The 27,555-nt window shown below is 39.2% G+C and overlaps 1 long non-coding RNA gene across 1 annotated transcript; it reads right to left on the bottom strand.

The window, feature by feature from the left end:
- Positions 1 to 1,482: 1,482 nt before the first annotated feature.
- On the bottom strand, positions 1,483 to 27,061 carry LOC148216553 (uncharacterized). Its single transcript, XR_015795239.1, has 3 exons — positions 26,932 to 27,061; positions 13,090 to 13,362; positions 1,483 to 2,534 (listed from the first exon to the last, which is right to left on the bottom strand). It is a non-coding gene; the product is annotated as an uncharacterized LOC148216553 (long non-coding RNA).
- Positions 27,062 to 27,555: the final 494 nt, after the last annotated feature.

The raw sequence follows: 27,555 nt of genomic DNA, 5'->3' as shown, positions 1-27,555 counted from the left end.
CTCTGCCTGAGTTGCAAATACGGTAGTATTTTCGAAGGGAGCAAGGCGAAGTCTCCTCAGTCATCTGCAACAGGGCTAACATTCCTCATCTCACCAAACAGAGACCAAGATCTTCCCAGGTATCTGAAATCCATGAATTTATTTAAAAAAAAAACACAACACTATCTCTCTAGGATATGTTATATATACATCTGTGTATATAACAAAACTCTACAGTCATCTTCTTTGCTGAAGTTTGAGATCATTTTTCTCTACTGTAACATTCAGAATAACATTGCTAGCCCGTGTAGGTCCTGCCTATGCCGTACAAAATCACCTTGGAGTCCCAGTGCCGACTGCTTTCAAAACGGATGCCACGACTGACTAGAATCTGATCCCGTTATAGGAAAAGCACAAGACAGCTCAATAAAGCTTATTTGCTATAAGCGACATGGATGGGCATGATTCTGAAGTAGGTACGACACGCCAACATACCTGTGACCTTGTTCCCAGGTAGCTCTAAAGAATGGTGACTGAAGTGGTAAAGTCCCCAGTTCTGCACAGATTTTTCCAGTTCCTGAGGTCCCGATTTCCATCGTCCAAGCACACAGGCACAGAAGTAGCTGAGCGAAAAACAGCCTGAAATTCCTGTTCCTAAATACGCCGATCTCAGACATTCTAATGAAAGAAAACTCCCCTTCCCCCCAGCTTCGTCTTCTGAGATCAGTCCTCTGTTATGATATACTCAATGTGATTTTGACAATCAAAAGCCAGGAACGATTTAGGGAGAACACAGGGATGACACTCTTGTCATCTGTACATCACCTATTGTCTGGCAGTCTCTCTGTCACACTTCTTCGTACAGGCAGCAGTTCTTTTAAGCAAGCTTTAACCAAGAAAGGACAAAGCACACCAAATCATTCATTTTCCACCTTCAAATGCTTTCAGTAATAAAATAATAACAACAACAGTAATAAATCCCCAGTTGGTCATATCGTAACAAAAACTTCAGTCAGTTCTCCCAGGTGAACATTCTGAATTAAATGCAGCTGAACTGGTGATAACTAGGAGGACTTAAGTGGCAGAGTTGACTTGTATGTTCTTAAATGCTGGAGGGATGAGAATGTTTCTTCGAATTAATTTCTCAAAAACGGGGAGCCTGGAGAGTTGACCTTCGGAAGATTTGCATTTTCACATTGTTTTTATGATTAGATACTATAAACAAGATTTTCACAGCTAATTCAAAGAAATCAAATCAAATCTTGATCCCCCCTCCTTTTGCAAATCATTGTTGTCCAAAAACAGAGAACTCAGGCCAATGACAATGATTAATTCTGTATCACAACCTGGCTGTATTATCACCACAGTAAAACTATGTATGCATTTAGACCAGTGTTTGTCAATCTTAGCAACCTGAAGATGTGTGGACTTCAACTCCCAGAATTCCCCAGCCAGCATGGAGAATTCTGGGAGTTGAAGTCCACACATCTTCAAGTGGTCAAGGTTGAGAAACACTGATTTAGACAGAAAAGTATTTTGCAAAGGTATTTGTCCAACCGGAATTTGCAACATTATGAATGAAGTATTCCGGTTCTTGTCAGCCCATTTAATAATCTGCGGTAGCTCAGTGGTGCTATTTAGTGTTGGAATAACATTTTTAATTACCTATTTTTTATGGCTGATCTGTCCAAGTGATTATTTACTTGCCTGGACAAAATTATGCACTGCAGCAGAGGTTTGGTGACTCATTGGCTATTTTAGTAGCGTGTTAGGGGTAGAGGCATTCGTAAAACCTGGTAGGCTTGGGACTCCCTTCACTGTACTTCTTAGTAATGTCTTTAACGTGATAAGCCCCTTGGCAAAATGATGAATATTCTAGATGGGAGAGAAAAATAGGCATCCTAGTGAGCTATTGATCTGAAATATTTTATTGATAGGAGTCAAAGGAAGCAGTTTGATGTTGCACGATTTTGAAGGGGAGAAGGAAATCACACACAGATCTGTTTAGCACAATGTACCGCATAATGATAGCACTCTTCCCTGTTTGTATCTATTCATCTGATTACGAAGAGTAACAATACTTCCTTTTGTTTGCTGAAGGCCTTTTTTTAAAAAAACAATGAATTGATAAATCAGAGAGCAAGTGTTTCAGGAAGGATTTCAGGGAACCCCTCTGCTGTACAAAGCAGTGGCCGTAAATTAAAATTGCAGGTAGGGCTACAGAACTGCAGGACCTGGAGGTGAAGTTATGTGCTCCCCTCTCCTATTTTGGAAGTCCTCACCAGAGAAGGCATCATCTGTGCATTCCACACATTAAAATCATTAACCCCAGCACCCACAATCTCTCATGAGATTGCTGTAATAAAAGGATTGGGGCTTACTTGATGTAAAATCTAGTGGCTTTCTTTGGATCCTACCTTCCCTACCGCCGTTGCAGCTACAGCTTCGCTTCCTGTTCTGCTCCAAAGACATTTTGGGATGTTTCCCCGAATGAATAAGGAAAGGCCAATCTGGCTTCCTAAAGTGAATGATCCAAGTCCAAAGACGTAGGGAATCTGGAATAGAAATTAAGTTGCAAAATGAAACAAACCCGCTGTCAAACCCTATGTGGCTGGGCAAGGTCATGGAAACAAGAACACCACAGATTTCAGTAAGGCATACTATACACAATCTTGGAAACTGTAAGAATTTCCCAGCCATGTTTAGAGGGAATTCATGAAGGTGGAGTCTCCCTGATGCCTTGAAAGTGTCTCCCCAGGTTTCTTGCCGCTTTGGCTGAGTTGCCCTTTAAGAGTTCAGTTGCCAACAGATTTGGCAACTGATTGTTGATCCCTACACTCCCTTCCATTCCTTTCTCAGCCTCCCCACGATTTCTCATCAACGCCTCTTTCTATTCTGAAGCATCAGTCTTATTACAGAAGCACAATACAGTACATACATTTTAGGCACAACACAGACACACTAAAATCTGCTGGAGTTGCCCAACTGTGTTCAGTAGACAGCAGATTGTATCTACTCTTGTTATGTAACATTTTCAAGAAAACCTTCAACTCCTAATTTTAGATGTCAGAGGGCTCAACCCCTTGCTTACAATTAGGCAGCGCACACTGACATGACAATTTCAACAATGCCATCTTCTTAACTTCATTTTTTTATTGTTATTGAGCATTTTTAAAAGGGCAGGGCCTAAATATTGAGTATAAGCTCTTATGCCAGAAGGCTCAGAATTGCTTTCTGGGATCCAAAGTATATTATGGAAAGAACAACTCTGCTCACATGGAATGCTTTGTCTATTGACCACAATATTCTGATTTACTCATCTCACATGTTATGTGCCATCCATTAAAGTCCATTCTTATGGAACAGAAGGTCCAAATGTACAATGCTAAGCCTAGGTTGGGGATTTGGGACAAATTATGTAAAATGATGGGCACTTCCACACATGGCATTTGTGCCACCTCCAGATCAGCTCTGTGACCTTCTGATCTCTTGCCACTGTCTCTAACGAGCAGTGGAAATGATTTATGTCTGGAACAAAAGAAACTTCTCTGAAGTCTGCTTATAAACAAAACTCTACAGCTCTACAGAAAATACCATTTTCTTAGCATTTCAAAGCCAGCTTTGCTGAGGCAAACACAGGTTGGTTTCAAACCATTTCTGAGGGCTTGGGGACAGGAAGGAGCACCCATAAAGCATGAAATAAATTGCAAATGGTATTCTGTAGGGCAGGGTTTATCAACCAGAGTTCCATGGAACCCTAGGGTTCTATAAGGGGTCACTAGGGGTTCCCTGGGAGATTAAGATTTATTTTAAAAAAGCAGAGACCAAAGAAAAACCATCCAACCTCCAACACTGAGTTGGCCCGCCAGACCGCGTGCAGACCTGGGGTGGGGGTGGGGATTACGCACGCACATGCAAGTGGGGAGGTGAGGAGTGAGCTGAAAAGAGGAGTGAGGAGCAGCGGGTGGTGAGGCAGTGTGTGTGAGAGAGAGATGCTGCCGGGGCCTCCATGCCAGGGCTCACCTTGCTGGCATGCAGGTGTCCACCTGCCTTTCTGCAGGTGCAGTGGCCCAGGGGGCTCTGTCTCAGGATGGGCACGAGATCAGGGCACCAGTGGCATCAGGAGCCACCCACAAAGGGAGGGGAGGGGGAGGAGGAAAAAGAGGTGGTGGTGGTGAAGGCTTTGGGATCAGCTCCCCTTTAGTTTTGCAAAGGGGTTCTTGGGAGAGAAGGTGGAAAGGGGGGCAAGAAAGGAGAAGCTGGTTTGGGGGAACAAGGTACTGGTGGTGGAGGGAGAGGGGAGGAGGCTGGCGGGCCCGACTCAGGGTGCCAGCATCATCTGTGTCCCTGCAATGCATTCTGCAGTTATCGTTCATGACAGTTTGATATATCGCTCAAAAAATGTACACAGCCTTAAAAGTAGCCCAAAATAGCCCCCAAAAAGGCAACCCGCAAAAGCCAAAAATTTCCCACAGCTGATCTGCAAAATTCAAGTTTGGCCTAGAACTGAGTATTTGTGCAGCAAAAAACAAGCACAGGTTTCACATTAAAGAGATAAGTTCCATTCTTTATTTTTAGTTTAAGAATGCATATATTAATGTTAATGCATACAGGCCTACACATGAAACGAATATAATAAGTTTGTAACTTCTGGCCTATATTTGAGCCTGAATGTGTAGGGGTTCCCCAAGGCCTGAAAAACATTTCAAGGGCTCCTCTAGGGTCAAAAGGTTGAGAAAGGCTGCTCTAGGGGAAAATGATCAAAATATACTATAATAACATGACTGCCAGTGTGATGTAGTGGTTAAAGCACTGACATGGTGCTAGTGAGACCCAGGTTCAAGTCCACCTGAGGGACTTTGGGTCAGCCCAACCTACCTCACAGGGTGGTTGTTGGAGGAAAGAGGGAGAGAGTGGCATGTATAGCATCTTGAGTTCCTAAGCAAGGAGGATATAAATCTAAACAAATAAAATATTGGAAGGGTCCTATCGGTGTGCTACAACTAAAAGTTCAAATAAAGTGTGCATAAAAAAACAAACAAACTTAGGCTAAGTGTAAAAATACACTTTGTTGAAAAAAGCATTTATTTATGAATTCTGCTCATAGACCACTGAATCTAGAATGACTCATGGCAGTTTACTATACAAACTGTGCATTACTCAGTTACAGTAGCGATGAGCGTACTGCTGGAACAGCTGAAGAACCAGGTTAGGGGCAGATCATCATGGAGGAAATTATGTGGTTGCTAAGAGTCGACACCGATTTGTAATCAATCACTCTATCATGATTGGATGGAACAGGAGAACATCTTAGATGATGCACAAGAAGCTTAAGGAAGGGAAATCCACAACAGATTGTTGCCTGACTCTACAGCATTTTGCAGATGGATATACACACAGCACCAACTCACAACCGTGCATAGTTTTTGTTGATTTTAGAGCAGCCTTTGATTCAGTTTCCAGAGCCCTTCTGGAAATAAGCTTGGAATAAGCTTTAAAACATTACCCGTGACAAGTATCTGTTGCTCTTAATGTACATTGTGTAGTAAAAAAATCAGTTTTAGAATTAGATGGAATTGTGTCAAGCAACTGTAGAATCCAATGACAACTGCAAAGGGTGTGTGGCAAGGATGTATCCGTGCCCCTTTTTTGTTCAACATTCATATCAACTCCTTGGTAAAATGCCTGCAGGAGTTGGATTTACACGCTCAGACATTTTTACAGATTGAACTGCCAATACTACGGAATCTTAGCCAAAACAAGGTTGACCCATTTTGCCCTCAATGTGTCTCACAAAGGTATCCTAGCAAATTACCAAGAATTCTATTACATCTCCTCCTGAGCCAGAACCAAAGACGCTCTGAATTATTTGGAAAAGCTCTATAAAGCTAAAGAGAGAGCATACCCCATCCGGTCATGGAGGAGGCTAGTGTGCTACTATTTGCATGACTATTGTAAGGAAACACCATGTTGTGGGTTCAAAAATATCAGTGAATTGTGAGGAAAAAGGAACCAGGGCTTTTCAATAAGCCATGATCTGATTGATTTGCTCCTTTGCTGGAAACTGTGACTTGACCCATCATTTGGCCTTTGCTGGACCAGAATCAGAACATAGTTTTACTGCTCTGTTCAGTGAAAGACATCATATTCCAAGCACTTGTGCCTGGCTAGTCACACCTATGGTCGACAAACAGCGAAGACCAAGACTCTGCTGCCCAAACTCTCCTCCTGATGCTTGATGACCCCTTCCTGCAATGCACCCCAAACTTTTGCAGCTGAAAGCCACTCTGCATCCCCTTGTCAGATACAGATCGCAATATTCCCCAAATTTTGCATCATAGCGAGTAGGGCTATCAGATACAGGCTGGGGCTAGTGTGTGGGAAGTGGTGAATATTAGAGAATATTTGTAATGAAGGCTTTGTTTGTATTTTCTTGTTTGTTTATTTGCTGTCTGTGTGAAATAAATAGTATCAACTGCCTACATATTAGTGTTGTTCAGAAAGTGGGGGGGGGGGCTTGCTACTCAGACAGCTAAACTGCAGCTGAAAGAGTTACATCTTTGCTGGAAAATACTGAGAAAATGCAGTGGTGGAAACATATTGCTTTTTCTCCTCCATCACCACCATAGAACAGGGTCAATGATTAGCTTTGAATAGCACTGTTCTTAAAATAGTCCTACTGAAATGAATGAGATGCAGGTTAGACATAATTTAGTAATGTGGACATTTATGTAAATATAAATCCCAGTATCTGAATCTTATTCAGACAGTGGGGTTTGCCAGAGCTAAGTAGAAAGAGAGTAAAGCAGAAGAAGCAGATCTTTGAGACAATAAACTGGTGCCCAGGACGTTCTCAGCATGGACAGAGGGAAGATATATTTGTGTCGTTTCAAGAATCACAGGCCCAGAGGTCCTTCTGCATAGGAAGAAGGAAAAACAGCATGCAAGTATGAACGGGAACACTGATCCCAGTGTGAGAACAAGTGTAGTTGATAAGAAATACCATCTCCATATGTACAAGAAAAAAATCTGGTTATTATCTGTCTTTATATGGAGACCCAGGTCTACTATATCTGGATAAAAATATAAATCCTAGAGAGATTCATGGTATCCATATGCGAGAGAGCCCACGGTGCAAGTTTCCATTGAGTCCTGAAGTGATGTTTAGATTCCAAACACCAGAGTTAGAGAAACATCTACAGGAAGTGTTTTACAAGGATTTTTTTTCTTTCCAGAAAGATTAGACCATTCAGCATCATTGGTGTTTTTGTTTCATCTCCAGCTCTAAAATGGTGACTCCCATCTGGGACTTGGCAAAGAGGGGAAAGCATGCAAGAACGTGGGATAGGGGAGGGAAATGCCATTTCCCAGGATTCGGTTATGAACATTTGATGAGAGAGGGAGAGAAGGACTGACATGAAAAACCAAGTACTGGTACACGTTTTTCATGAACTGCAAACACTGAATATCTGAATGGGTTAAAAGTTTTCAAATAACTCTTTTTTCTAGTTTTAATCTGCCTATAAAAAGATTCTGTGGATGCAGACATTTCATTTGAGGCAGACAAATGGAATTATCTATCCATCCATCCATCCATCCATCCATCCATCCATCCATCCATCCATCCAGATGTCTATCTTATTATCATGACTAAATGCATCTGAGAAAGCAGGGGAGTGGGGGGAAAGGAGAAACTGGAAGAATACACAAACACATGGAAGGGTATGTCCTTGAGCTTCTCATATCTCTTTATGGGCTCGTTCTCATGTCTCTCCAACTGCAGCCAAAAATGACCCAGTAAACATTCTTCTATGACATGTCCTCATAACGTTGTTTTTGTCTCATCCCAAGCCCACAGATGAGGCAGCCTCATCTTTCTTGTTTTAAGTAGTGTTTTCCCACTTCTCCCAGCAGAGACACATATATTTGCAAGATAGATAATATAGTAAATATTAGCAATGCGCTCTCTCTCTCTCTCTTTCTTTGAGAGCAGGTCCATATTTGTTTCAGCACATTGCACTTGAGTTTAGAGCCATTTAGAACCACCAAGCGACTAGAAGCTTTATTTGCCAAACTTCCAACAAGACGTATTTGCAACGGGCACTCAGCATTGATTGTTGTGCTTTAACCTGATTTGGTAAGCCTTTGAGTGGTGAGATATATCTGCATATACGTGGCCACAAATCTACAAAAATAGCTCCTTAACTACTTTTCATGGGCCATTGTTACAGGATGCTATATAATCCCAACAGTAGAATGCTACCACTGCTACAGTTCAATTATCTGGGAATATAAAGTAATACTAATGATGATAATACAGTAAAACCTTGATTTAATGGGCCATTTGGGAGAAAGGGGTGTCTGTTAAATCTGAATGTACATAACTGATGTAATTTGTATCATTTGCCTAATTACATAATTGACATGTTAATGTCATTTGTGTCAATTTATCTTATTCGCCCAATTACATAATTATGCAATGATGTAAATTACATCAATTGTCCAGGCTGTTTCAGAAACAATGGATTTTGTCCATTGTTTGGGGTGAAATCCAAAATAAAATTTTGTCTGTTGCATACAAGGTCCATTGAATGGAGGTCCAAAGAATCAAGCCTTTATTATGTTAGCTAATTTACAGACTCCCTTTTTATACTGTATGTAAGGTGTGACATACTATAAATAGTACAAAAATAGAAACTTACTATAATTCAGAAATTCCCATAATTAACTTTCCAATTAACCATAGTTAGCTTTAAATCATAATCCCCAATTCAGATAACATAGGACTTCATAGTGAACTAAAACTGAATGGAAACGTTTCCAAACTCTCTTAGTGGCATGGGAGACTATCAGAATAACGCATTTACAACACGCTAAACCTAGTTTTAGAATTATGATCAAATGCTGCTGGAACATCTATTCTTCGGTTTTGGCTTAATCTGAATTGTGTGCCTCCCCATCTCAATTTTCTAAACTAATACAATTAGGGATCTATTAAAAAACCTGATGAGGATGTCTTCTTCCCATAGAGATTTATGTATTTAATTTTATTAATCTGATTATTTTACCTCTCTCTCTGCCCATTACTATGTTAGTAGTTTCTAGTTTCAATGTTTGAAAAAGTGCAGATTCCTAAAAAAGACTGATGGGACTGAAAAGTGATGAATGAACCAAGAGCAGCGGTGACTTGACAGGACTGAGTTGGGTAAATGAGAAGACTTCAGCAGATTGTAGAAGCATTGCCAGCTAATGTGAAAACTTACAGCACTTTTTAATGTGATGCCAACATAAATTTCCACGTAGATCCACATTATCTGGTTTCCCAAAAATGGGAATACAGTACCAGCATTTCTTCCTCTCCTTCTGTGTCTCTTAAGATCATACATGAGAATCCCTGGCAAGTCCTAAACCCTAATCAGCTTCTATCTTTACAGGCAAACCTAGAAGGATCATAATCACATTGCAATCAAAAGTTAGGTTCAATTGCCCATATAATTTCAGATGAATGTTTCTGAGATATCACAAACATTGTTACAAAACACCATTAAAAATAGTACTATTATGCTCAAGAGAAAAATATATATTTTATTTATTTGAGTTATGTCCCATTGTTTACATTTATTATCAGTCTTCTTAAAAAGCCCAAAGCACCATTTCTGGTGGCCTGGCCATCCCTTTTGTTCTTCCTAGTACTCAATTCTCATGTGATCCTTTTCCAATAACCTCCTTGGAGATTTATGGCTAAGTAGTGACTTGAATCTAGGCCTCCTGCTATAGCACTCTGGCTTTCAACTGGGTAACCCAGGTCCAGAGAAGTTCTAGTTTGTCCAAGTTTCAGAAATACAATTGGGAGGGGAGACAGTCAAGGATGTAAGACCACAGTGATTCTGTCCCAAACCAACAGCATATGATTGATTTCTTCCTAAATAGTAACCTTGACTGAGATCTGATACACTTCATTTATGTATTTGAGCTCATCTCTAAAGGGACACTTTTTCTACTACTGGGCAATAATGCTTCTGCACCTTGTTGATTTCTACTACAGGTTTGACTGAAAAGTAATGCTTCCACCTCCATAACTTTAGTTTAATAGGGATATTTTAATAAATGAATTTTTATTAATGAACTCTTTTATTACTTGTATTTATTTTTCCACATAGCTACCACCATTTGCTAATTATTTCTGCCAACAATGGCCAAGCTTCTTAAAGCCATCACAAAAGGACTCCACACTTGGTCTCCTCAACCAGGTCCTGACAGTCCTTTCCACCTCTCCCTTTAGTCAGATATATGCTCACTAAGGTAGCCCTTCAATTCTTCCAAAGGTGGAAGTCACCTGGCACCAAGTCTGGATTGTATGGCAGATGGGGTAAGATGGTGATACCCAATTTTGCAATTGGCTCTTAGTGGCTCACGAGGTGTGAGGATGACAGCATTGTCATTTGCAGCAAAATTTCCTTCTTGGGCTTCCCAACTTTGTTTAATCTTTGTTTGAAATTTTTGAGTGTTGAAATGTAGGACTCTGAGTTGATAATGGTGCCACATTCAAGGAAATCCATGTGAATAATGCCATCTACATCCCCAAAACTGTAACCACATGTTTTTCTGGATTTTGAATTTTTTTCTCCACAGAAGAAGCTTTATAATGATATTCCATGGACTGATGCTTTGTTTCTGGATTATATTGACAAGCCCATGTTTTGTCAACTGTTATAATGTTATGAAGAAAATCCTTACTTTCATTCTTGTAGCATGACAACAACCTCTAGCAATTTTCAATTTTTGAAGCTTTCATCTTTGCCTTCAACATGCAAGGAATCCATCTGGCACAAACCTTCTGATATTGAAGAATATCAATACTGCGACCCACATGTTCCTATGAAATGTCAAGACTGACAGCAGTTTCCCTTTGAGGAATCTGTTGATAGGCCTTAATCAGTTCATCAGTCTTTCTCATGTGAAACTCATCAGTTGCTGTCACAGGTCATCCACTTCATTCTTGATCACACAAATCAGCCCTTCCCAGTTCACCATCTTTACATTTTTTGGCTCAGCGATGCACAATATTCACCTCAAAATCATCATTACATTAGCAACCTGCATTTGGTGTTGAATTTCAATTGGAGAGATTCCTTCCGCAGTCAAAAATTCAACCAGGACACATTGTTTAAAATGCACTGACAATTACTCATTGCATTCACTGTCAAGAATAGCCACACAACTTTTTCTCACAGCAACATCCTACCAACTGAAGTGAAAGAATAGATGATAAAGAAAATGTCAGAGCTTCTAGTGTGTCAGTACTGCCATCTGTTGGTGAGTGATAACATTGGAGGGATTAGTTTTCATTCAACCTTCGTACACTGATGTTTGCTTGTGCAACCTACAAGAGGTTTAATGAATCTCAGCAAAGCAAAGCCAGCTCAAGACATTTTGCTGCCTGAGGCAAAGGACAAGAAAGATGTCCTCCACTGCCCTCTGCAATATCCCATGGACAGAGAGTCCTGACTGAGTTGAATCTTACTGTTCTTCTAAGCCGGAAACCAAAGAGTATCTCTTCTGCATACAAGAATGCAAGCTCACTTAAAGGATACAAAGGAAGCTACAGTTTTCTAACAAAGGCAAATTATGGAGTTGGGTGAGGACAGGGTGATGGAAAGGTCTAGATTAACAAATCTTGAGGTCTTCAAGCTGAGGATGATTGGTGTAAGGGGGCATCCTTTTTTCTTCTGCTGTGGAATTTGGCAATTTCAAATATGTTTTAAGCAAGCCCCTCACTTTTACAAAATGTAACTGTTAAGTATAGAATCAAATCTGATAATGAGGCAACAAGCAATTGTATCAGAAAAGTAATTTCTTAGAGGAGAAAAATCTTTTGAAAACAACACTGTAGGGAAAGGAGCCAGAGATGGCTTTTGCCTGAGTGATTGGTACACAGTTCATAAAATACACCCACGTCCACACATTATAAAAAACTTGTACATATGTAGTTTAGGCATGTCCCTACAGCTGCTATATTGGTGTCCATTCTGCAGATAGAAAAAAAGAATTTTCCGCCAATTCTCACCAACTATTTCAATAACAAACCACATTACAGGCACTTCTACATCACCACTTCTGGTTCCACTTCTTAATTCTTCGGAAAGCAGTCAGAAATCACTTTGCAACCATTTTCACCATTTGTTGACCTCTGTCAACCTTGATATCTGCCAAGCATTGTCATGTCTACTTATTTGAATCTGCTTGCAGAGAACACCAAAACACTATTAGGAGGCAGGCAGGCAGGCAGGCAGGCAGGCAGGCAGGCAGGCAGGCAGGCAGGCAGGCAGGCAGGCAGTTTCTCTCTCTCTCTCTCTCTCTCTCTCTCCCTCCCTCTCTCTCCATAAGCAATAGAAGAAAGCAAAGATGGTCATCCAGACAGCTATCTAATCTCCACCATTCCATACAAAGGAAATAGATCATTCAGTTCCCTTATCCATGTTTTTTCCAGTACATGCATTTGCATGTAATTGTCTGGTGCATTGCAATAAAACCAGAGTGGTTACTCTACGAGCAAGCTGTATGAAGGAAGGTTGTTATAAAACTGTAAACGGAAGGACTGAAATCCTCCAAAAGCTACTTAGATGCCATCTTGCCATTCCTCTCTTGAATTAAAAAGCCCCAGTGACTTGTAAAGGTGAAATGACAGCCCGTTGCCAATTTTTAAGTTGGAAACTCCTCCACATATGTATTTAATTCAATCTATACTCCATCTTCCTTCTCTAGCAGGTCTTCCCAATAGCTGGGTGGGAGCTGTTGCTATTGTGGCTGGCCTGGGGGAGGTGGAAGTGAAAGGAGGTCAGTTTTAAGCAAGAACAAGATGTTGGTCAGGGTGGAAAGGAGAGGGAGAAAGGAACAGCTGGCTTGAGGGTGAGGCAAACATTTCTGCCAATGGGAACCTGGGCTGTCTACAAGGGCTGCAGAAATACAGCAACACAGCAAAGAAAAGACAGTCTCTAATAATCCAGAGCAGAGCAGAGCTGGAAAGAAATGGATTCAACTCTCAGACCGATGAGACCATGGTCAGATAGGTCCAGAAACAATCCCAAAGTCATGCAAAACACTGGTTACCTATGTAACAATGTCCAGGATGGTGTTAGCACGTTCTCCTTCAAGCATAAAAAGCCAGCATGGGGTAGAGGAATGGAGCAGGGAGACCCAGGTTCTAGTTCTCCTTTAGGCATGGAAGCCAGCTGGGTGACCTTGGGCCCGTCACTCCTTGTCAGCTCAAATCAGCATCAGGGTCTGTGGCAAGCTGTCTGAAAAAGAAAAGTCCTCGTTGTATCATACGCTGACAGCTCTGCTCTAGGTCTTCCAGTGAGCGCAGTGCAAAACAAGCAGACTCTGCAAATAAGTGAGACAAACATTTAGGAAGCACAACATCTTTCAAGCACAAGCAAGTATATGATTAGAGCTGTGCTATTTACTTTGGTTGGATAATTATTCTATTCTGTTCCTCAGCCAAATCATTTAACTTTTGCCAGAGCCTTTAAGCTGCAAATGGAAGATAATACACTGTAAGAATGAAGGTTAATTGATTTATATTCCAAAACGTATTGACCCTTATAAATGAAAATGCTGTCTACGGGGCATTCTGTTTCTAGAGGTAACTCACTGTTGCTTAGACTCACTTAAAATACATTGTTGATACTGCATGTTCATATATGGTAAGAGGTGTAATGCTAATGTAAAATATGAGACATAATTAACAGTGATTATCAACTTTTTCAAGACAGTAATAATTTCTAAGCAATATCTTAATACTCAGATATTTCAACTAAATGTCCACCAGTGGACATCAAGAATGCCAGAAATTATTTTCAAATAATAGTGATGCGACATCACTTATTTGCAGTGCTTCAGTTTGCAGCATATAATTATTTCTCTCCATACTGACAAGATACTTAAGCTATATAAGTTGTCTCACATTGTGTGTTGGATACCAAATTTATGATCTAAGAATAGTAAACATGCAACTTCTGTGTATGTAGCTTGCAAGAAAAGAGGAAAAAGATATATTTTTTAAAAACACAAAGATGTGATGTGAAAAAAACCGCAACTCTCCCTCTCAGCTTATATTGTCCTAATTTTAAAGCTGTTACTCTCTGAATATATTAACATAGTTCTCACTAAAGCATATTTATGTGGACATGATCACAAACTAATGTGCGTATTATATAGGGCAATACAATATACCGTGTACGTAATATAGCACAACTTGGGCAAATAGCAGTTTTTTATTAAATCCTGGTAGATAACACCAAAATTATATTAATTAATCAACCAAGAAAGAATAGGTTTAATGATAAAGAAAAATGATGTGTTTTTTCTTGTTGCTGGAGGCCGGCGTTCTTCATATTGATAATTTAACCTTAATTTTTATGTCTGCTGCTGTGTGTTTTCTTGTTTCTATCCTCTCAGCCTGAAGAGTATTCCCAAGGAAATAATTCTTGGCAGCTGAAAGGCATGTCAGTAATTCATCTTCAAGCGTTTTCAACTCAGTTTTAAAATAATTTTGCTGCTTTGAGAGTTCAGACTGAAATGAAAATGGTAAGGTTGCAAACCTATAATTCAAGCACCATTAATATAGGAAGTACGCATCACTGAACTTCAAAACTTGCAGATCTCCCAAGACTTCATTATAACCCTTGTTTTAGGGTTTAGTAATTAAGCAACACATGAGTATCAAGAATGTAGAAAGGTGTAAAGTGTTACTTTTATTCTTTTTACTGAACTATTTAAAACCAGATGAGAATTAGTTAAATATCAGGTATAATAGGTACACAATCTTCTATCCATCCCATTAAATGTGAATCAAACATTCAGATTTTTTTTCTTACAGTTTTGGATAATTATCTTTGGATGTTGTATCTTTGGTCTAAGCAAGTTCAGATTGAAAGGAAGATAAGTGACTTCCCCCGTCCCCCCCCATCTAAATCTACAAATCACTGTTCAGGATGGAAAGGGGGGATTTCAAACTCAGGGATACAAATGAATGAATGATAGTATTTTTATTTCTGTTTTTAAAAAGCTGAATAAAAGGTAACACTTCTGTACTGGAACAGATGTAGAAACATGCAGAAATATTCATGCTCAAAATAAGCCAACTTAAAGTGCTCCAAATCTGGCCTTCCCATGTCAACCACATCCAATCTGCTAAACCAACTTCCATTACAGTAAATTGGTCAGAGAGGCCAGGGCCTAGATTTCTACTTTTATAATGGAGACTGGCAAGTCTGGTCTGGATGTTGAGCTGGAATTTGAGATCAAATTCTTTATATCCTACTCTAATAAACATGTAACAGGTCAGATGCTACTCAGTTTCATGAACTTGTATGTGTAAGAAGGCTTCCCATGCAAGACAACTGTGTGAAAGGTTGCAGCAATTACATATAAGGACTGTATCACTGAGATAGCAAATAATAATCATAGGTAATTTATTAAATTTATATGCCACATCCCAGACTTAACAACTTTTGATAAGACAAAAAAGTCTGGATGGTGGACATTCCAGTACCTGAAGACAGTAGAATAGAAGAGAAAGAACTGGAGAAAATCACAAAATACAAAGACCTGCAAATAGAAATAGAATGACTGTGGCAAAAGAAAACAAAGATAGTACCAATAGTAATAGGCGCCATGCTCCAGATGTTTTGCAATCCCAAAACATCTGGAGCACCACTTGAACACCACCAGCATTGACAAAATCACCATCAGTCAATTGCAAAAGGCAGCTTTACTTGGAACCGCTTACATCCTGCGACGATACCTTTCACACCATCAAACCAAACAACCACATCTGCTTACCCCAGGTCCTTGGGAAGGACCCGATAGGTGGATAAAAATGCCAAATCCAGTCCAAACAACTGGCTGACTGTGCGACCAACCATAATAATAATTTATTAAATTTATATGCCACCTGATTTCCAGTGACTCTGGGCAGTTTACAAATTGTTAAAAACATTTTAAAACAAATAACAATACAAGAAGCACAAAGTATGGAAAAAGGAGGTGAACAAGTTACCCATTTATTTATTTTATTTATTTATTTATTATTTATTTATTTATCTACTTCATTAAGACATGGAAAAGCCTCAAGAATTTGCTACAGCTCCAATCATAAGGATGTCAAGCATTTATTTACATGCAGAATTGCAACCAAAACGTAACACATCTCAACAGGCCATAACTCCCACCCCCAAACCTCAAATTTATTTATTTTATCTATTTATTGAAATATCAAATTTGTCACTGCCCATCTCATTAAAAAATAACTCTGAGCAGTTTACAAAGGAGTTAAAATCAATTACAATATAAAATAATTCTAAATAAATAGAAAATAAATATAATCCAAGGATCGATGTTAAAATTGGCAGTAACATAACAAATGCTCTCAAGACAGCAAGAAATAAAAGATAGTATTTTTCATTCCAAATCCGTGCTTAACAGCAGATCGATAATACAAAAGGAAAGAGTTCAGCTGATAGGAAGATGTCACTGAGACAAGATGGACCCAGCAGGCAGGCAAACTCATAAACAAGATTTGGACTTTGGGGAAAATTAAGGGCACGCAGTGTGAAAACAACTTGGAAAGAAGATGATTGGAACTGTGGGTTCAGGTAAATGGTGTTTCTTGGTGCAGCTGTCCAAAGCCTTCAAAGTCACTTAGAGTCATTACAACCAGCAATAGAGTTAAGAAAGCCAGCATTACCATCATTTCCAATTTGTTTCTCACAATTCATAGATATGAAAAGGGAAACTAATGCCCCCAAATATTTGATTTAAATGATTTTTAGTCTCCATGGTAAGGGTGTCTAGCAATCCAAGAAACCTTTCAAAGTTGCCATGATTTTTGAACAAGAATTAAGCCTATATTTAACTTTCTCCCATCCTGGCTTAAATGTGCTAAAATGTGACATGAAGAAACTTTGCACTACATGTCATATATTCTGTCTCTCAAGGAAGACTTCAGTTTTGTAAATGGGACCAACTGCTTGTCCGAGCCAGCTGGGAAGAAGTTATTCTTGTTCAAAAGTTATTCTTCTTCTGATAGCTGCTTATAGTTAGAACATAGAGCTCTCTGATACTACACATTTAGTTTAGTCATTTTTCTCCATAAGATATATGTCTAATCTTTCTGAAAACCAAAGGACATCCTAACTCTCTTTTTCAGCAATTATACATTACACACAAAACAGTTTGTAATAAATAGCAAGCCAGTTAGATACAGGAATAGGGCCACCAGCAATGTCCAGATGACCATTAGAAGGCAGTAAACAGAATTTTCGGTATCTCTTTGCTACCATCTAGTAAGGCTTCCCAATGTTTGAAGTCTGTATCTGGCAGCCCTACAGAAGAAACCATTTCTAGCAGGCGTGATCCAGACTGCAGAAAAACAACAAGATACTTAAACTATTTCCAAATGCTTTCCAAGCAATTTCTCACCTATGAAGTTTTAAAGAAGTAGAGACATTTAAATATAGGGAAACAGAGGGATTTGTCAGAAAGATTAAGCCACCCTTCTCCCCTGCTAAGATAGGCCTTTGTATCTGCTCACCCCTATTAAAGGTTGTCCTTGATCACAGCTGATGGCTGGAATGCTGTTCCACAGATAATATGTACTTGGAGCTCAGAGTCAATCTTTTGGTACATCTTAATCCATCACATACTCCAGAATTACAGGAAGTTTGCACAATCAGCTGGAATACTCTCTGTTTCTAGTTCTGGATGCCTCTTTATAAAGAGGATATTACAGTGCTGATTAGCTAACTTAAAAAAAAAAGAGATTGAACAAACTCTTGGGAGCTAAGGTTATTGATAGCTACTAGTAACAATGAATATATTATCACCCATAGGTTGGGCCTGTATTTCCTTCAGGGCACAAACACATATGTAGTCATTAGAACTGCTAAGTTCATAGTTAGGACTGTTTTATAGAACACATTGGGATAGCACGTAAAGGCGATGCATTCATCTAAATGCATCTGTTTTGTATTTAGTATTCATCTTATGCTTCTGTATTCTGTTTTACCTTACATTACTTTATCTCACTCTTCTATTTTACCTTACTCTATTTTAATCTCATCGTACTTCCTTTCAGCTTATTTTATTCTATTTCATTATGGCTGTTGCCCATTGTTTCTTGATATGGTCAATTGACTAATCAATAGAGTTACACTTGACTGCAAGATCCACTTGACACGCAGGCAACTCGGGGCCTTCAAAGATTCATGTGCAATCTCTGCAGAAGCTCATGCTGCTCTTCTGACTTCCAGCCCACCAAATCCCTGGTTCTGATGCAGAGGAGAGGACGCAGAGCCACCTCTGCTCTTCTTGCCTGATCGAATGCAGCTTCTTGTTAGAGAACTCAATGAAGTAAGTCTAGAACTCACACTGTTGAGAATGAATAGCACAGAGATTCCATTTCAACCATTGGCTAGAAAAATGTTAAATACATCATGGAAACATACTTCTGTTTACAGAGTAGCAGAAATTTTTTCATTACCTTTCCATTGACTTGTTCTCAGCTGAATCAAAAAATGAATCACTTATCTGCTTCTCTTGTAATGGGACACAGTAGGCTTGGTGCCAGCATCTCCTAAAAAGTTGTGTCGATCATTATTGAACTCATTCAAGAAAAACTTCTCTCTATTCACTCTGTGTTTTCCCCAATAGCTTTCCTAGAACTCTGTATAGTGTTTTTCTTTCAACTATTAATCTTAGGTTACTATCATACATTTGGGGAAATTTAAACCATCTTTGTCAATTTAGGAGAAATGAGAGAACTCTCTCAAAGCAGAATTAATGTTGAGATTAAGTTATTTACAACTAAAAAAACTTTATCTTCCTCTTTTCAGCTGATGTAGACTGAAGAAAGGGCCAAGAATAGGACTGGTCTTTGCAAAACCATGGCTGCATGAACTTAAGGGATAAGCCAGCAGGTGATCTTGCTCAGCCTTCTCTGCACTCATTTCCACCAAATGGAGTCATTCGTTCAGATTTTAGGTTAAAATGGAATCTCCAGCACCAATAGCTTCTTTGATAACATCAACATACTCTCAAAACCCTCACAGTGCAATTCTATACATGTCTACTCAAAAGTAAGCTCTACAAACCTTAATGTGGCTTATCTCAAGTAAGTATATTCAGGACTGTAGTTTAAGAAAGGCAGAAGTAGTAGGAAGATGATATAGGACAGACAGGAAACCCCCAACTTTTACCTATTTTGATCAAATTGTTGGTTTTCTAGAATAGAAAGAAAGCAATCTAGCATTTGGAATAAAACTAGTGTGTGTGAATTCATCAACTCTAGGCATGTATGTTTTTACACCTCTTCATAGCTATAGCTGCTGATGAGTGCTTATCCCTTCTGACTCAAATGTATGATTTTTTAAATCTGAGCTGGCTTCTTATCCATTTGACCCCAAGCACCAGGGATCAATCAATAGAAGCCAGTATTCACAGTTTGCAAGAATAGTGGTCTTTTGTGTAGATGTGATATCACTAGGCGATCCTTCATTGTCCCATTTAGCAATTGTTGCATCATCCGTCAGCAAGGAGATTGGATCAAGACCTTCGGTCACTGGAAGAGGAATCTTAAAATAATAAAGGTTAACTTAGAAATGACTGGTTTCAGTGATTCATCCTTGTGACAATGTATCACCACTCACAGCTGTAACACAGGAGGCAGGAATGTAGCAATAAAAGGTTTTGTGCAGTGATTGCACTGATTTTTCAAGGGTAAGATAGCACAACAGTTTACAGAAATTGTTTACAGACAGAATCTTAAGGGCTTGATTACGCTGATGCTTCCATGACACCATTTAGTACAAATGAAAACAGAGGCTGCTCTTATCCCCGACGTTCATACAGCCCTGGTTTTGTAAAGATATAAGCCCCTGTATGTGAAGATCCTCCATTTTCAATCTTACCAACCTCTGTGCTAGTGTGTACTTGCTATATCCAGATTTTGTGACATAGCACAAATTATCCACAACAAGCATATCCTTAGATGCCATATTCCCCTGCATTATTACACTGAATGATTTCACTTTCCATTACATCCCATCCCTAAATTCTCCTTAATTATAACCCTGGTTTGTTAAAACAAACCAGTAACTTAGCCCATGGCTAAGGTGAACCACAGACTGTTACATTTCAATGACCCAAGCTCTTCCGAATTCAAGATGCAAGCAACGTCTTCTAGACCAGTGTGGACTTCAACTCTCAAACTTCCCCAGCCAGCATGGCTGGCTGGGGAATTCTGGGAGTTAAAGTCCACACATCTTAAAGCTGCCAAGGTTGAAAAACACTAATTTAGGCTGTTTATAGCTGCACCAGTAAAGCTTTAAGTACTATCTCCCTGGCCAATTGCTCCCCTGCTGCAAACGGCTCCTTATCAAGGCTATTGTTCTGAGTCTGTAGTGCCAGTAGGTAAAGTAACCACAGCAACCTGTGATTTCATTACACAAACTAACCACCAACCATACAGTATCAACTTCAGCAATAGAGGTTGTACTGTTTAAGAGATCACAGGCAGGAGATAATGTCTTGGGTCCTATTCATACTTAGAAGGCTGTATTTCTTATTTTCTAGTTTTTCATCCTGTTAGGTCAAGGAAAGCCTTAGACTGGTGAACTTGTTAATTTTCTATCACAGGAATGGACAGTGGGCAAATTGAGATCTACTGGTAGGCCTCTATATGATTCACAGTAGATTTCCCAGGGTTTCTGACTAATAATACTTTAATGAGAGTGAATAAAATTGCAAGGAAACTTTATCTGCTGTGGCTCATTTTGTATTAATTGCTTGTATCTCAGCCTCAGTGTCCCTCATCTGTAAAACATGAGCACTAATTGGATGCTTTTGATCAGATCTTTGTTCAGTTTTGCCGGCAATTTTAAAGCAATATGTTAGAAATCCTGATCTATGCTAATTTGCATGTAGATTTGTATATATCCTGGCGTATGATTCATGCAGCACAGTAGATAATTGTCTCTTTCCCCTTCTCCTGTTGTTCCTAGTTTTGGTTGGTAGCTCTCATTGTTCCAGGAAAAAACAACAACATCTGTCCTGTAAGCCTGATGTTGGCACATCTGTGTTCTTGAATATTAGCTAAGATCAAGGAATAGATCCACTGCAGGTACAACGAGGCTGCTGCCATGATGAAATGTAAACATGGATTGGTACTTGAAAACATACCAAACGGTTGGCAAGAATAAAATGTGTTTGTATTGCTACAGTTCACAGTTTCCACCTGCTTAGAAATTATTTCTCTTCTTTACAGGTATTTTTTTCCCTATATCTCTTTCTTATTTAATTAGTGTAGCATTTTTTTAAATGGAATATTCACAGGAAATTATATTTTGTTTAATGTATAATTTTCAAAACTCATTCTTGAAAACATCTCAGCTGAAGATATATTTGTTTATGCAATACCTTTTGACTTCTCAGCCAGAGATTTTAAACTAGTTCATGCTATTATTGTTTTTCAAATGGCTACATGTAGGAAAATGCAAACTGGTGTTAGAAGGACTTCTCCATAGAGTTCCTTCTCTTGTTCAATGTACTGTGGTATTGACTGAGCCCAGGACACCTTCACTGACTAATATGTAAAGATCACAGGTGAATTCACAAACAAGAATTGTTGGAAAGAAGCTCGGCTCACGCCTCACATTGTTGGATCCTTCTACTCTGACATATTAAGCCTAGCTAAAGAATTCAGTGGAATTAAAAGAAAATCTGTATCAGTCTCTTAGTTTACAATAAATAATAATAATAATTACATAAAAATACGAATTTAAATTTAAATCAGAATGAAAATGAGAAGGCATTCTGCACTTTAAAATTAAGGAGAAACTCTAATAAAGAATCGAGCTTCTCAGGGGACAGAATTCTAAAGATAGGGTGAACAACCCACAGTTCTTGACCTTCATGTCCCCTAGAGCCATTTTTAAAGTCCATAGATTTTCCTCTCCAGATCATTCCATTGACATTTGGTGGCAAAATCATAGTCTTCGGTGACATGATTTTGTTCTTTTCCTTTTTGATGAATTTAACCTGAAAATAGCATTTTTGAGTCAAAAACCTCAACCTCCTTTTCTTAAAGTATTTTAGAGCCCAGCTGTGCAGCATCCTGAATTGGGCCTAGAAAGAAAAAGGGAGCCTCATAAAGTGGATATTAAAATAGGTAGAATATGGCCATGTGTGTTTATATCTGTCAACAGTCCTTGTGACAAGTTTCTGAACTAGCTGAAGGTTCCAAGGTGTCTTCAAGTTGTGCCCCATGAAGATTTCAAGTATTTCTTAATAGATACTCTTTTGAAAGAAAAAATAATGAAAGAAGAAAATTGTTGCCTGGACCATCATAAACTTTAGTGAATAAGACAGGGTGATAAAAAATATCTTCTGGAAGCACTCTTACTGTCAGGTTCAGCCCAAGAAACTCCATGGGACAGTTCTGGAATTGCTCAGTTACTTTATTAGCTTATACCTGCTAGACAGAATCTCACCAGACTAACTCTAACTCCCAAAATCTACAACTAAACACTACAAATTCCTTAGGGTGGTGCCAGTCTCATCCTCTTAGCTTTCACATGCTCAGGCTGCGGGCTGAAGAGATGCTTGAGATTCTTCTCCCCATGACCTTGGACCTCCTTACTCAAGTCCTCCATCACACTTACATTCTAAAGCTGTTGGTCATAGCATGGGCTTCCTTTACTGCAATGAACTGAACACAAAAGTTGGCTTACTTACAACTAGATTCCAATTGGTTGAAACGGAAGGGCCTTCAATCCAATGGAAACTCACATAAGTAGAAAATGAGAAGCAATTTTCATTGATTGTCCCTGTCCTTCTACCCCCTACTGCAATGTTCTAGATTTTGTAGTGCTGTTCTAGAGGTTCTCTCAACCCTCCAGAACAGAGGGGATGGGGAAATAGCTGAAAATCTCATTCTTGCCTATTCCATTCAAGGGAACCAGGAATAGGATAGGCAGCATACAAAATTGTAAATAAATAAATATCAACAAAACAGCCAAGGTAAAAAAACTGTAATAATACAAAGAAAAGAACATATAAAAATAAACATTGAGGAGGGGAATATGAATGATATAACACATTGGGCTACTCACAGCATGACTTCTGCTGGGACCTGAACACTCCAGGTTATTAAACAGGCTTATTTATATCAGAATTCCAACTACAGAATTATGATTAGTAACCAATCAATAGAATTGAGGCAAATGGCACACACGGCAATCAAATAATCATGTGGTATTCAATAATTAACAGTTAACCATTTGCAGGCTAATACAGAGATCCTAGGCAGTGATCTTAAACCTACGATGAATTCAATGCAAGAAAGATGAAGAATGACTATGAGGCCTCGCGCCAAACAAATAAGGCAAGAGGTTAACGGATGACAAGTTAACAAAGAGATCTTCAACCATGAACAGTCTTAAGGCTAACACAGAAACCTAGGGCTCCAGCAGTCAATGTCCTGGAGAAATAGGAAGACAAGTGGATGCTTCAGCTTAACAAGAAGTGATTTAGTTTCTGAATCAATTAGGAGAGGGAAAGAAAAAGAGTTACCTGTCCTTGTCCGCGTGCAGAGAAGCAGGCTTAGTTTCTTTTGGATAAAGAAAAGGGGATAGAGAGAGAGAAATCCTTGTTTTTCCTCTGGATCAAAACAAAAGAGAGAGAGAGAAGGGGAGAGGCGCTCTGTTGAGCAGGAATTGTTCTCTCTGTGATGGAAGCTGGCTTAGCTTCCTTCTGAATAAAAACAGCAAGGAGAGGGAGGGAGGAGAGAATTGGCTCACTTGAGCAGGAACCTGCTCTCTCTGGTGGGATCAAGGGGCCATGTTTATATTTTCCTTGGAGAAGTTAGCAAATTCAATAAAAGCAAAGCCAAGTTCTCATTTCAGGATTTGGAAAGACATAATCCGATGTCAGACTGAAAGAAGAAGCGGATGAAAAATGATTTTTTTTTTCTTCTTGAGTGGGGCAGGGCATGGGAAGGGAAGGACAAGGAAATTCTTTAACATAAGGATTAGTGATAGATCAAATTTCTCAGTGCTTTACTTAAGGGGTCAGATCATCAGGACCTAATGATAAACTTGGAATATTAGAATTATAGATTATTCAGTGTCCCAAGATTTAATGTTTCCTTTACGGTACATTCAACATCAGATTTTTTTTAAAAAACCAAAAGTATAGATTATTTATTTATTTATATTTCAAATTTGTCACCATCCATCTCACTGCAGAGGTGTTATTTGTATGTGTACACACACACACATATATAGTATAACCTATCCTTCCCATTTGGCTGAAAAAGCATAGGGGCACCTTGGGGGAGGGGGGAGGCCATTGCAGTTGAAGTCCTGCCCATTTTTTACATGCATCGGATGCACACAAAAGGGGTGGGGTTTCAATTGTATGACCGTCCTCTTGACCTTTTTTGACCCTTCTCCCAGTCATCCCTGACTATTTTTATGGTTTCTACCCTTAGGCTATTTATTTATTTGTTTGTTTGTTTGGTGCCTTTGTGTCAGTCTTTGACTCCTGGCGACTTCCCGGACAAGTCCCTGTGTTTTTCTTGGCGAGGATTTTTAGAAGTGGTTTGCCCTTGCCTCCTTCCTAGGGCTGAGAGAGAGTGACTGGCCCAAAGTCACCCAGGTGGCTTTATGCTTAAGGCAGGACTAGAGCTCACAGACTCCCACTTTCTAGCCTGGTGTCTTAACCCCTACACCACACTGGCTGTCTTGTCCTGCCAGGGTCATCCACCATTAGGCAATACTTTATAATTTTACAAGTTTTAATAGAAACTGTTAAGGTTCATGTGAGATGGGGATGTTTATGTCCTTGGAAGGTCTTGCCTGTAACTTAGTAACCAAGAGGCTTCTCCTGTGCTTTTACCAGGCTGGAATGGAGCTTCTCCCTTCAACTGAAGGCTATCTATACCTAACTTATGTGGAAGCTTCTTAACAACTCCCCTTGTTGTTTGGGACATAGAAATCACCCAATCCAGCAGGTTGAAGCTCTCTACCAACTCTTATAATCACTTGCATGCCATTATTACCACAACAGGGTAGAAAGTTAGAAGTCAGGCTGCAGCCAAGAAGTACTTAGCACCAAATGGGATCTAGTGATTGTTTCTGCTTGGGCTAAAATATAATTGATTAGTACTTGATAAGCATGATCAATTTCTAGTATTGCTTCAGTTACTAATTCTTCTAGTTTAAATAGCTCTTGCTGGAAGATGAGAAAGCTTTTTTTAAAAAAATATTTTTTAAACTTTACTTTAAAAGTCCCAATAAAACAACTAATAAAAAGAGAATGTCAATAAATATAATAATAGTACATGAAACTAATAGATTAAACATTTGAGCAGAGTATTCTATAGTTCTGAGGAATTTTATCCTTATTTTGTTATCTTTGCCAGTAAAATTTATAAAAGGGTACCACATAAGATCAAAATCTTTTGGTCTACATATACTTTAATGCATTATATTATATCTACAGTATATATATATCTATATGTGTGTGTGCATGTGTGTGTGTGTATAATGCCATCAAGGAAAAGATACCATATTTTAGTATAAAGCAATTATTTATAAAGAAAAGCATAAATTACAAGATCATATTATAAAAAGAGAGAAGATATATGCAATACAATTCAGTGTGGTTTGGTTAATGGTTTTCGTGCTAGGAGTAATGAAAGGATTGCCAGAGAATATTGATATTTGCTTATTTATTTACTTACCTGCCAGACATACCTAATGCAAACATCCTTACATTAAATCTTCCATTGTCATAACATCCAAGAATCGCCATGGAAATGGGGAGGCTGTGAGGAAAGTTGCCCAATTTAGGGTCATGTCTGCTTGGAAAGGGCATCCTTGAGTCCATTTTAATACCATTTTATGGCCTAAGACTGCCCAAATTTTGCTGGGCTGGGACTTTGGGGTGCTGGTGGTTCTCTGCTGGGCATATGAACCCTGCTCATAAGTCACCTAAACATGAACACCAGCTTTCTTCTACCTCATAAGAAGCTGGTTTTGCTATCAGAGCACTGTTGCCAGTCAAAACAGCGTTTGTGGCCTCAGTCATGATTTTGTGCACAGTATTTGAGTTTTGTACAAGGGTTGAGCTGATTAGAGTACCATTTAGGTGGTGGGGGATCAAATCAAAATATGAGTGATTTAAATAATTCTATCTCTTCTTTAAGATTAAAAATGGAATTGGAGCAGGGTTTTAACATTGTAGAATTTGACTAAATTCGATGTTGGCATCTGCCTCCTTCTTTTTACAATTTGTTTTATTATTGGTTTTTGGAAGCTATCATTTTGTATCCTTTGGCTTAATATATGCATGGCACATCCTTGAGAAAGTAATTAGAGAATTTTCATGCAACTTAAGTTACTTGCATGAATCATATTGTGCTTTCCCTAATCTAGCTGCCGGTGGTTATCACCCTATGAAATGTTCAACTGTTGCTGGAAGATCCATAAGAAAGGAGGAGGAAGAGGAAGAGGAAGAGGAAGAGGAAGAGGAAGAGGAAGTGGAAGAGGAGGAGGAGGAGGAGGAGGAAGAAGAGGAAGAGGAAGAGGAAGAAGAAGAAGAAGAAGAAGAAGAAGAAGAAGAAGAAGAAGAAGAAGAAGAAGAAGCAGAAGCAGAAGCAGAAGCAGAAGCAGAAGCAGAAGCAGAAGCAGAAGCAGAAGAAGCAGAAGAAGAAGCAGAAGAAGAAGGTTAATGCCAACACCAAAGGTTTGCCACTGTTCTCCTTTCAAACATTCTTGGCTATGTTAGTTAGTAAGTAATCTTGCAGTTAATATAAGCGGCAGCAAAGCAAAATGTAAAGGTCACAACCATGTTTCCTTTATGAAAAAAATGAATGAATGATAATGATACCCTTTTTTTCAGCTCATCAGGTTCTTTGCTAAGTGCCTCTGTTATTGTCAGATCGCTTGTGTCTAACAAAGACAGGCTGCTTCATTAGCCAGCTCTGTCGGACCTCACCTCCGGACCTCTTGCTAATCCGTCGGCCCGCTCAATAGTCTTGTTAGTTGTATTTACTTCTTTCTGGCAGTGGATTTTCTCCGCTCTACCCATCTCAAAGGCGACGGTGAAGGCAGCCGGGTTTGCGTTTAGCTCCTTCAAACAGAAACAGTGAGAAACAAGTCTAGACATTCCAGGGACACGGAACAAAATGCCAGTGCTTTCTTATTATATGGGGAGGAAAATTAAACCGCCAGGGAAAAACAAAGCTGTAAGCTTGACTGTTCTTACAAATGTGCAAGTATTTGATTTGCACAATCAGGACATGAAATATTGGCTTAGTCGTAACTTAACACTTCCATGCTTTGCTCATGTGTATTGGTTACTCTTGGGTCATTAAAAGCCAGTAAGGGTAGCACAGGCTCATATCCTAATTTGTACTTGTTTTCAAAGGGGGTAGATTGTCATCCACCCCACCTCCCATGTACCCTGGTTGGAATGGGTGAACCAGACTTCTAAGCCAGAAAAGGGCTCTGC

Source organism: Python bivittatus, unplaced genomic scaffold (genome assembly GCF_059951505.1).
Source record: "Python bivittatus isolate LINGU-HERP-01145 unplaced genomic scaffold, Pbiv_v1 ctg000200_np1212, whole genome shotgun sequence".
NCBI lineage: Eukaryota > Metazoa > Chordata > Lepidosauria > Squamata > Pythonidae > Python > Python bivittatus.
This window is presented reverse-complemented; position numbering and strand designations above follow the sequence as displayed.